The sequence below is a fragment of the Jaculus jaculus genome, chromosome 5 (genome assembly GCF_020740685.1).
Source record: "Jaculus jaculus isolate mJacJac1 chromosome 5, mJacJac1.mat.Y.cur, whole genome shotgun sequence".
In the NCBI taxonomy this organism is placed as follows: Eukaryota; Metazoa; Chordata; class Mammalia; order Rodentia; family Dipodidae; genus Jaculus; species Jaculus jaculus.
Window position 1 is genome coordinate 90700973 of NC_059106.1, and position 12949 is coordinate 90713921.

The window sequence follows — 12949 nt, forward strand, 5'->3', positions numbered from 1 at the left end:
CTTTTCCACTCAAATCAGGAACAAGACAAGGGTGTCCACTGTCCCCACTTTTATTTAATATAGTTCTGGAAGTCTTAGCCATAGCAATAAGGCAAGAGACACACATAAAAGGGATACAAATTGGAAAGGAAGAGATCAAGTTATCATTATTTCCAGATGACATGATTCTATACATAAAGGACCCTACAGACTCTACTAGCAAACTGTTAGAGCTGATTAAAACCTACAGCAATGTAGCAGGATACAAAATAAATACACAGAAATCAGTAGCCTTCATATATGCTAACAACAAACACACATAGGATGAAATCAGAGAATCACTCCCGTTCACAATTGCATCAAAAAAAAAATAAAGTACCTTGGAATAAACCTAACCAAGGAAGTAAAGAATCTCTACAATGAGAACTTTAAAACACTCAAGCGATAAATTGCAGAAGACACTAGAAAGTGGAGAAACATCCCTTGTTCCTGGATTGGAAGAATCAATATTGTGAAAATGGCAATCTTACCTAAAGCAATCTACACATTTAATGCAATCCCTATCAAAATTCCAAAGGCTTTCTTCATGGAAATAGAAAAAGCAATCCAAAAATTCATTTGGAATCACAAAAAACCTCAAATATCTAAAATAATACTGAGCAACAAAATAGAGGCTGGTGGTATCACCGCACCTGATTTTAACCTATACTACAGAGCCATAGTAACAAAAACAGCGTGGTACCGGCACAAAAACAGACGTGTAGATCAATAGAATAGAGGACCCAGATGTAAGCCCAAGTAGCTATAGCCACCTGACATTTGATAAAAATGCCAAAAAAACTCATTGGAGAAGAGACAGCCTCTTCAGCAAATGGTGTTTTGAAAACTGGATATATATCTGCAGAAGGATGAAAATAGATTCTTCTCTCTCTCCATGCACAAGAATGAAGTCCAAATGGATTAAAGACCTTAACATCAGACCTGAAACTCTGAAACTGCTAGAGGAAAAAGTAGGGGAAACCCTTCAACATATTGGTCTTGGCAAAGACTTTCTGAATACAACCCCAATTGCTCAGGCAATAAAACCACAGATTAATCACTGGGACCTCATGAAATTACAAAGATTTTGCACTGCAAAGGACACAGTGAAAAAAGCAAAGAGGCAACCTATAGAATGGGAAAAAATCTTCGCCAGCTATATATCTGATAGAGGATTAATATCTAGGATATACAAAGAACTCAAAAAGTTTAATAATAAGGAATCAAACAAGCCAATCAACAAATGGGCTATGGAGCTAAATAGAGAGTTCTCAAAGGAAGAAATATGAATGGCATATAAGCATCTAAAAAAATGTTCTACGTCACTAGTCATCAGGGAAATGCAGATTAAAACTACATTGAGATTCCATCTCACTCCTGTCAGATTGGCCACCATTATGAAAACAAATGATCATAAATGTTGGCGGGGATGTGGAAAAAAGGAACCCTTCTACACGGCTGGTGGGAATGCAATCTGGTCCAGACATTGTGGAAAACAGTGTGGAGGTTCCTAAAACAGCTAAACATTGATCTACCATATGACCCAGCTATAGCACTCCTAGGCATATATCCAAAGGACTCATCTCATTTCCTTAGAATTACGTGCTCAACCATGTTTATTGCTGCTCAATTTATAATAGCTGGGAAATGGAACCAGCCTAGATGTCCCTCAACTGATGAGTGGATAATGAAGATGTGGTACATTTATACAATGGAGTTCTACTCAGCGGTAAAGAAAAATGAAGTTATGAAATTTGCAGAAAAATGGATGGACCTGGAAAGGATTATACTAAGTGAAGTAACCCAGGCCCAGAAAGCCAAGTGCCACATGTTCTCTCTCATATGTGGATCCTAGCTACAGATGATTGGGCTTCTGCGTGAGAATGAAAATACTTAGTAGCAGAGGCCAGTAAGGTAAAAAGGAGACATAAAGGGTAGAGAAAGGAAGGGAGGAGGATACTTAATAGGTTGATATTGTATATATGTAATTACAATGATTGTAATGGGGAGGTAATATGATGGAGAATGGAATTTCAAATGGGAAAGTGTGAGGGTGGGGAGGGAGGGAATTACCATGGGATATATTTTATAATCATGGAAAATGTTAATAAAAATTTTTAATTAAAAAAAATATTTTTATTTATTTGCAAGCAGAGAGACATAGAAGAAAGAGAGAGAGCACATATGAGCTTGCCAGGGCCTCCAGACACTGCAAACAAACTCCAAAATCATGTGCCACTGGACATCTGGTTTTCCTTTGATACTGGAGTATCAAACCCAGGTAGTTAGGCTTTGCAGTCAAGCACCTTAACCACTTAGCCATCTCTCAGCCCCCTTAACTGAGTTTTGGTTTTTTGTTTGTTTGTTTCTTTTTAGTTTTTCCAAATATATTCTTATGTATTTGCTTGCAAGCTGAAAGAGATAAAAGAGAGACAGACAGAGAGAATGGGCATGACAGTGCCTCTAGACACAGAAAATGGAATCCAGATGCATGTGCCACTTCATGCATCTGGCTTTACATGAGTTTTGGAGAATCAAACTTGGGTCCTTAGGCTCTGAAGACTAGCTCCTTAACCACTGAGCCATCTCTCCAATCCATTAACTGAGTTTTAATGTTATAAAAGAATCTTTAGCTGGTGTGGTGGCCCAATACCTTTAATCCCAGCACTCGGAAAGCACAGGTTGGAGGATCGCCATGAGTTCAAGGGCAGCCTGAGAGTAAATTACAGGTCAGCCTTGGTAGAGCAAGCAAAACAAGAAAAACCTTTAATATAGAAGAAATATGTATTTCTTGTTTAAAAAAATATATTTCCAGGTGTGGTGGTGCATGCCTTTAATCCCAACACTTGGAAGGCAGACATAGGAGAATCACCATGAGTTCGAGACCACCCTGAGACTACATCGTGAATTCCAGGTCAGCCTGGGCCAGAGTGTAACCCTACCTTGAAAAACCAATATATACATTTGCAAGCAGAATGAAAAAATATGCCTGCCAGGACCTCTTACCACTGCAAACAAACTCCAGATGGCATGCACCACTTTGTGCATCTGACTTTACATGGATACTAGGGAATTGAACCCAGGCCATCAGGTTTTGCCTTTAACTGCTAAGCTATCTCTCCAGCCCATGTTTCTTTCTTTCTTTCTTTTTTTTTTTTAGGTAGGGTCTCACTGTAGCCCATGTTTCTTAAATATTAAGTCCAACTTAAATTCTGCTTGTTTTTAGAAATTAAATATAGTGATTTTTTCCTCATAAGTAATACATTTTACAGAGTAATTTATACCAAATACTATCTTAGTTGATTAAATTCAACTGGGCATTTTAAACTATAATTACAAAATTTCATTATTTCTCAAAGTCTCCATTTAGATAGACTGCAACTTGTTTTTTGAGACAGGGTATAACTGTAGTCCAGGCTGATCTGGACTAGCTCTCACTCTGTACCCAGGTTGGCCTGGAACTCTCGATGATCCTTCTACCTCAGCCTCTCAAATGCTGGGATGACAGGTGTGAGCCATCATACTTGGCAACTCCAACATTTAACAGACTTTTCTGACACAGTTAGATGATACTTATAGACCTGAGAAACCTGAGTATGAAGATTTAACATATCTAACTCCTTTAAACTTTTAATTATTACATTTTTATTTTTCTTTTTACCCAGGCTGGCCTCAAACTCCTTGTGTAGCCTAGGATGACCTTCAACTTCTAGTATTCCTAGTTCCACTCCTGAGTGCTGAGATGTAGGTGTGTGTGAGCATGCCGGTGTGTACAGTGCAGGGAATCAAAGCAGGGCTTGTGCATGCTAGACAAGCATTCTACCAGCTGAGCTACATCAAAGTAAGTCAAATACCTTTCTTATAACAACATGAAATTAATATTAAACATTTCAAGTTAAAAATCAGGTTCTGGGCCAGACATGGTGGTGCACGCCTTTAATCCCAGCACTAGGGAGGCAGAGGTAGGAGGATTGCCATGAGTTCAAGGCCACCCTGAGACTCCATAGGGAATTCCAGGTCAGCCTGGGCTACAGTGAGACCCTACCTCGAAAAACCAAAGAAAGAAGAAAATCAGATTCTGGGCTGGGGAGATGGTTTGGCAGTTAAAGGTACATGCTTGCAAACCCTTCTGGCCTGGGTTCAATTCCCCAGTACTCACATAAAGCACAAAGTGTTGCATGCATCTGAGTTTGTTTATACTGGCAAGAGGCCCTAGAAAACCTATGTATTCTCTCTCTCTCTCTCTCTTTCCCTCCCTCTTTCATATAAAAAGTGAAAATGGAGGGAACACATGCCTGATACTGAAAACCTATGGTGGGGAAGTCCTGAGCCCTAGGGGTGTAGTACCTGCTGGTATCCGGCTAAACGCATATTATTGTGCTCACCAAACTGCCCAGTAAGTACTTTTCTTATATTCATATATTTCATATATTAATGCTACTCTCACTTTTGATTATAGAAGCTTCTCTTTTCAGATGGCAGTGACCTCTGGGATGACTCAAAAGGCACTATAGTGCTGAGAAGAAATGACAGAGGAGTGCTCAACACTGTAATATTTCTATCACACCTTCCAAGGCTCAGGATCCATTACAGAAGAGGTGGCAGAAAGAATGTAAGAGCCAAAGGAAGGGTAGGACTCCTTACAACGAGCTCCTTCAGACACAGAATGGCCTGCATATCCATGACCTCACAGTGCCTGACACTATCTACACAAGACCAGTATAATAGGAGGAAAAGATGATGACATCAAAATGAAAGAGAGACTGATTGAGATGGGGATGGGATATGATGGAGAGTGGAGTTGTAAAGGGGAAAGTAAGGGGGGAGAGAAGTATCATGGTTTATTGTCTATAATTATGGAAGTTGTCAATAACAAAAAGATGAAGATATGAGAATAAAAATACAATCAGATTCTGCAGGGTGTGGTGGTGCACACCTTTGATCCCACTCGGGAGGCAGAGGTAGAAAGATCACTGTGAGTTCAAGGCCAGCCTGAGACTACCATAATGAATTCCAGACCAGCCTATACTAGAGCAAGACACTACCTCAACCACCCCCCAAAAAAAAAAAAAAAAAATCCGGGCATGGTGTCGCATGCCTTTAACCCCAGCACTTGGGAGGCAGAGGTAGAAGGATCACCATGAGTTTGAGGCCACCCTGAGACTACGTAATGAATTCCAGGTCAGCCTGAGCTAGAGTGAGACCCTACCTTCAAAAACAAAACAAAACAGAAAAAAGGAAGGGAAAAGAAAGGAAGGGAAGGGGAAGGAATGGAAGGGGAGGGGAAGGGAGGGGAGGGAGGGAAGGGGAGGGGAGGAAAGGAAAAGGGAAAGGGAAAGGGAAAGATCTTAAGAATGCACAAGGGGGCACGTGTGTCTGGAGCTTGTTCACAGCAACTGAAAGGCCCTAGTACACCTATTCTTGTTCTCTTTTTCTCTCTCTCTCTGCCTCTTTCTCTCTCTAAAATAAAATAAATAAATAAAAGCCTAGCCAGGCATGGTGGCACATGCCTTTAATCCCAGCACTTGGGAGGCAAAGGTAGGATCCTGTACTGCTGTGAGTTCAAGACCACCCTGAGACTACATAGTGAATTCCTGGTCAGCCTGAGCTAGAGTGAGACCCTATCTTAAAAATTAATTAAAAAAGAAAAGCCAAGCAATGCCTATAACCCCAGCACTTGGGGAGGCTGAGGCAAGAGGATTACTATGAATTTGAGGACTACATTCTGCATTACATACTATGACCCTGTCTCAAAATAGAAATACATGGCTACCTACTTTTTTGCTAGCTAAACAATTTATGTGTAGGAAAAAAAGTTTTGTACAGATGTACCCTGCAGGGCTGGATAATGCTATGCCCAGAAGCCATAGATTGTTATAAGAAAATTTTAGTTTCAAGGATGGGATACCTTCCACTGAGTTGTTGGGCAGAGAGAGTCCCAGTGCACTCAAAACATTTTAGGCTATTACCAAGACTCTTGCCTACCAGAACTAGATGGTAAGAACCTATTGCTAAAGACACCATGTGCTTGGGCTATGAGTCACTGAGAAATCAAGTTGGAGCTCTAATATTCTTTCCAGCCCTTCTTCCACAATGCTCCTGGCTGAGAATGAATACCCAACCCCAAGAACCCTACGGAAGGAAACAGGTTTAACTCGGGCTACAGCTGCAGAGGGTAGAATCTACCACAGCAGGGGCGGCCTGGCAGCCTGGAGCAGGAAGCTGTAGTCCTCCTGGCAAACAAGAAGCAGAGGGAAGAACAGCAAGGGGGCTGGACTATAAATCACGGCCCAGCTCGGCGTGGTGGCGCACACCTTTAATCCCAGCATCGGGGAGCCAGTTTGAGGCCACCCCAAGACTACATAGTGAATTCCAGGTCAGCCTGGGCTAGAGTGAAACATTATTTTGAAAAACAAAAACAAAACAGAAAACCCCTCATGGCTCATCCCCGTTGACCTTCCCTGACCAGCACCACAAGATGAGAATTAAGTTTTCAAACACATGAGCCTTTGACAACATTTTATATTCAAACCACCACAACAATTTGATAGGGATAAGATGTCTATTTAACAAAATGACAATAGTAGGCTCCCTTACATTAGCCCCAGCCATGGGCCTTTGACTAGGTTTACAGTCCCAGGCATGAATTACCTCCCATGGAGCAGAGCTCAGAAAGCAGTTGGTTATACCCATAACAATCATGCAGTTATGGCACATGTAGTGGGCATATTTTGCCTTTTGGTTGTATAGCACACAGGGCCCACTGCTGGATGAAACTTCTGTGACTTTTCTCTTCTTCCAGTAGCTAGCAAAGCACCATCTGCTACTATGAAAGCTAACAATCAGGGAGGAAGCTTCCAGCTTAGTACCAGCTTGATTTTTCAGTGTCCTGCAACAGAAGCATGTGAGAGAAAGATGTCTTAAAAAGAGAGAAAAAAATAAGGCCTTCACCAGGGTGTGCTGGCACAGGCCTTTAATCCCAGCACTCAGGAGGCAGAGGCAGGAGGAGCGCTCTGAGTTTAAGGCCAGCCTTAAACTACAAAGTGAGCTCCAAGTCAATCTGGGCTAAAGTGAGTCCCTACCTCAAAAACAAAACAAAGCCAGGTGTGGTGGTGCACCCCTTTAATCCCAGCACTTGGGAGTCAGAGGTAGGACGATCGCCATAAATTCAAGGCCACCCTGGCACTGCATAGTGAATTCTAGGTCAGCCTGGGCTAGAGTGAAATCCTACCTTGGAAAACAAAACAACAACAACAAAATAGGGTCTACTATCTACTTCTGAGAAGCAAACTAACAGTGACAATAGACTCCATTATTTTGGAGACTTCAGGTTTCAGGTGCATTCCTGACCTGACTGTACTGAAAAGATGGGGGTAGATAAATATGGATCAGGTTGAAAAACACAATAAAGAAACACACAGAATATGAGGGGCCAACCCTCCTAGACCCATCCCTAGCTTCCTAACTCCCCTATAATGGAAGCTATAACCACCAAGACAGAGGAAATGTCAGAGAAAGAATCTAGATTCTAGCCAGGTATAGTGACACACACCTTTAGTCTCAACACTCAAGAGGCTGAGGTATGAGAATCACAATGAGTTTGAGACCAGCCTAGGCAAGAATATGACCCTGCCTTGAAAAAAAACAAGAATTCAGAATCCTACTTCTGAAAAGGATCAGTGACCATATAGAAGGCTCAAACAACCAAATGAGTGATCTAAGGATATCCACTCAAGATCTTGACACAGCGGCCTCCCAAGTAAATGAAACTATAAGCAAATTGAAGGAAAAAATCCAAATTTCTAAGAAAAATATTGGGGAAGCTACTCACAATAGCCTTCCCAAAAAGAAATTACCTAGAAATAAGGCCCACCAAGGATATGAAAGACCTCTACAAAGAAAAACTTAAGAAACTGAAAAAATAAAAAAAGAAAGAAAAGAAGATACCACTTTAGTGGTGCACACCTTTAATCCCAGCACTAGGGAGGCAGAGGAAAGAGGATTGCCATGAGTTCAAATCCAGCCTGGGCCTACATGGTGAATTCCAGGTCACCCTGGGCAACAATAAGACCCTATCTCAAAAAGGCAGTGGTGGGGCTGGAGATATGGCTTAGCAATTAAGGCACTTGCACACCAAGCAGAGGACCCAGGTTCAATTCCCTAGGACCTATGTAAGTCATATACATAAGGTGGCACATGCATCTGGAGTTTGATTGCAGTGGCTGGAGACCCTGACATTCCAAATCTCTCTCTCTCTCTTTCTCAAATTAGAAAAAAACCAAAAAGATACCAGACATTGGAGAGACCTTCCATGCTTCTGGATTGACAGAATCAATATTGTGCCAGTGTAATCTACATATTTAAGGTAATTCTCATCAAAGTTCTAATAACTTTCTTCTCAGAACTAGAAAAAAGAAATCCAGCAATTCATTTAGAAAAACAAAAGATCACACATAGCCAAAGTATACATAAGTAGAAAAAACACTTCTGTAGGTATTACAATTCCTGACCTAAACTTATGCCATAGAGCCACAGTGACAGCATAGTATTGGTACAAAAACAGACACATAAATGAATAGAATAGAGAACCCCGAAAAAAACCCACACAGCTATGGTGACCTAAATTTCAACAAAGGCATCAAAACCATACACTGGAAAAAAAGATAACTTACTAAACAGATTGTGCTGGTAAAATTGGTTAGCTACCTAAAGAGGAATGAGATTAGACCCACATCTCATCCTATACAAATATCAACTCAAATGGGATCAAAAACTTTTTTGGGGTTTGTGTGTGTGTGTGTGTGTGTGTGTGTGTTTCAAGGCAGAGTCTTTTTCTAGCTCAAACTGACCTGTAACTCACTCTGTAGCCCAGACTGATCTCAAACTCACTGTGATCCCTCACCTCAGCCTCTTGAATTCTAGGATTAAAGATGTGCACCATCATACCTGGATGATCAACGACATTTATGTAAAGCAAGAAGCATTTAAAATACTAGAAGTAAAAATAGGAAATACACTGGAAGTAATAGGTATAGGTAAGAACTTTCAATAGGAAATAGTTCCAAAAATCAATATATGGGACTACATGTCATTAAGAAGTTTCTTCACAGCAAAGTTGTCAAGAAGTTTCTTCACAGCAAAGATATCAAGCAGCAGAGTGAACAGGAAGCCTGTAGTGTGGAAGATCTTTACCAGCTATTTCTCTGACAGGCACTTAATATCTAGAATATATAAAGAACTGCAAATGTAAATACCAAAACAACAAAAATATTCCAATCAAAAACTGCTTTAGGGAGGCTGGAGAGATGGCTTAATGGTTAAGCGCTTGCCTATCAAGCCTAAGGATCCCAGTTCAAGGCTCAATTCCCCAGGACCCACATTAGCCAGATGCACAAGGGGGTGCACACATCTGGAGTTCATTTGCAGTGGCTGGAAGCCCTGGTGCGCCCATCCTCTCTCTCTCTGTCTATCTCTCTTTTTCTCTCTCTCTCTCTCTCAAATAAATAAATAAAAATAAACAAAATTTTTTTTTTAAAAAAAACTGCTTTAGGGCTGAAGAGGTGGCTTAGAGGTTAAGGCACTTGCTTGCAAAGCCTAAGGACCCTGGTTTGATTCTTTATAGCCCACATAAGCCAAATGCACAAGGTGGCACCTGCAGCTGAGTTTGTTTGCAGTATCTGGAGGCCCTAGCATGCCCATTCTTTCTATCTGCCTCCCCCCCCACACACACTTTCTCTTCCTCCCTCTCTCAAATAAATAAATTAATTAACTAAATATTTTTAAATGGTCTAATGATCCAGGCATGGTGGCACATGTTTTTAACCCAATCACTCAGGAGACAAAGGTAGAAAGATCACCATGAGTTGGACACCAGCCTGAGACTACCTAGTGAATTTAGGTCCTCCTGGACTAGAATGAGGCCCTACCTCGAAAAAATGGTCTAATGAGTGAGACCCTACATTGAAAAAAAAAATTTTATTAACCTTCAGTGTTTCTATTTTTTTAACTCTTTGTTCAGTTTCATAGCCCCTTCTTTTTTTTTTAATTTATTTATTTATTTATTTATTTGAGAGTGACAGACACAGAGAGAAAGACAGATAGAGGGAGAGAGAGAGAATGGGCGCGCCAGGGCTTCCAGCCTCTGCAAACGAACTCCAGACGCGTGCGCCCCCTTGTGCATCTGGCTAACGTGGGACCTGGGGAACCGAGCCTTGAACCGGGGTCCTTAGGCTTCACAGGCAAGCGCTTAACCACTAAGCCATCTCTCCAGCCCTCGTTGTATATTTTAGATAATACCCCTAGATCAGATGAATAGCTGGCAAAAGATTTTCTTCCATTCCATAGGCTAACTTTTCACTCCATTGACAGTTTCCTTTGCTGTACAGAAAGTTCTTAATTTCATGAGAACCCATTTGTTGATTGTTTGTATTATTTCCTGAGCTATAGGAGTCCTATTCACAAAATCCTTATTTATGAGGACTTCCAGGTAAAATGGCATAGTAGGAATGCCAAAGCAGCCCTGAGGGGCGAAGGGGGGGGGGGTGGCAGAGGAGTAAGTAGAAGAGCAGCAAAATACACTCTTCTCTTGAAAAGTGAAAGTGTATACGGAATTATTAACCTCAGCATCCAGCACAGCCCATCAGAACACCAGTTCCTGCAACCTAAGCAGCCTAACCAAATTCACAGCACAGCAGAGAGGGACTCAGGTGGGCACTCAGCACTGGCCATCCCCAAAGGTAACAGGGCCTACTTACACAAAGCCAAGTGCATAGGCCTGCACTGGAAGTGCTAATCTCACCTTCCCTGTCAAGGCAGGTTCAAAGAAGAAAATAAACTCCTGAAGGAATCCCAAGAGAACACAGTAAACCAACTTAATGAAATAAGACATGAGTCAGAAAACAGAAATAATGAAAAAATACCAATCAGAAATACTAGAAATGCAAAACAGAGTAAGTCAAAGAGAAAACTCTCACCAGTAGAACAGATCAAGGACAGGACAGAATATCTAAATTAGAAGACATGATTGTGATCTAATACAGGCCAACAAAGAGAAGCACAAAATCCTTATTTATCCTTATTTTTTACTCTAGCCATTTCAGAATTTCAGCTCTTACATTAAGGCCCTTGATCTACTTGGAATTGATTTTTGTGTAGGGTAAGAAAAAATTACTTTCTGTCTTCTACTTTTTTTATGCTTCTACATACAGATATCCAGTTTCACAGCACCATTTGTTAAAAGATATTATCTATGGGCTATAGAGATGCCTTAGTGGTTAAGGAGGTTGCCTGGGAAGCCTAATGGCCCATGGTCTCTCTCCAGATCCCATGTAAGCCAGACACACAAAGGTGTCACAAGGTCGCACATGCATACTAGGTGCCACACACGTATAAAGTGCAATTGCAATGGCTGAGGCACTGATACGTCAATTCTATTTCTCTCTCTCCTTCCCTACTCTCTTGCTCATACTCTCTCTGTCTCTAGAAAAAAACAAAACAAAACACTATCTATTCTCCAATGTGCATTTTTGCATCTTTGTCAAAAATCAAGTGGCTGTAACTGCACAGACTGATGTCTGAATCCCCTATTCTATTCCATTGACCCAATGTTATGCTGTTTCTATTACTATGGTTCTGTATTGTAACTTGAAAGCAGGGATGGTGATATCACCAGCTATGTTAAAATTTTCTTTTCTTTGTAATGCTGGAGATTGGACCCATGGCCCATGCATGTTAGGCAAGTGATCACTACTAGGATATACCCTAGGCCTAGCACCATTCTTTTTTCCAAGGATATAGTGGCTATCCAGAGTCTTTTGTGCTTCCACATGAATTTTAGTATATTTTTTTCTATTTCTTGTGAAGAATCATGCTGAAATGTTGATTGGGATTGCACTGAATCTGTAGTCTCCTTTTGTTAGCATTGCCATTTTATTTATTTGCAAGGAGAGAGAGAGAGAATGAACATATGGGCATGCCACTCCAGTCACTTGTGCCACTTTATACATCTGGCTTTATGTGGGCACTGGGGAATCAAACCCAGGATGGCAGACTTTAGTAGCAAGCACCTTTAACTGCTGACCAGTCTCCCCAGCCCAGCATGGCCATTTTCACAGTACTGATGCTTCTGCCCCGTGAGCACAGAGGACTTTGCATCTTCTTGCTTTTGTAGGGTCTGGTATCGCACAAGGAAGAACACAGACTCACAGAATGCTGGGTAAGAACCAATGCCCCAGGACTACACCCTAGAGGTGGAGATCCCAGAATGCAGCCTCAAACTGCTCAGAGAATCAGCTTTTATTGGAGAAAACCACAGGATGTTCATTGCAGAAATGGGATGGGAATTAAACCACAAAGTTACACAATGTTACTGTTAAATGAGGGGGTATTACAAAAAAAAAAACAAACACAAGGTATTCATTACATAGGTCATGTAGACAGAACTGAGGCAAGAGACATTCTATGCTATGCAATCACAAAGGTATTTAAAAACAGAGTGGTCATGGTACATTGCACAGAAGGGTCATTCCATTCCTTATGGCATAGATAACAGGAAATACCTGCATTTTGCAATAAGGCCCAAGGTAATGGTTCCTGAAACTTCTGCTGTATCTGTCAAGAAGATCCACTTGGATAGTGACCTCCATTATGTGTGCCTAAAGGGAAGGGCTGCACAGGAGGATAGATGTTCAACCAGGTCTATTGCGTCCCTTTACATTCCACTTGTCTTCCTCAGTTTCTTTCTTCAGTGCTGTACAGTTTTCATTGCAAAGGTCTTTCACATCCTTTTACATTTATTGAACAGTATTTTTAGGCAATTGTGAATAGGATTGTTTTCCTGATTTCCTTCTCAGTGTGTTTCTTTGGCCTAATGGAAAGCTACGGATTTTCATATGTTAATTTTGTATCCTACCACTTTATTGAATTTTTTTCA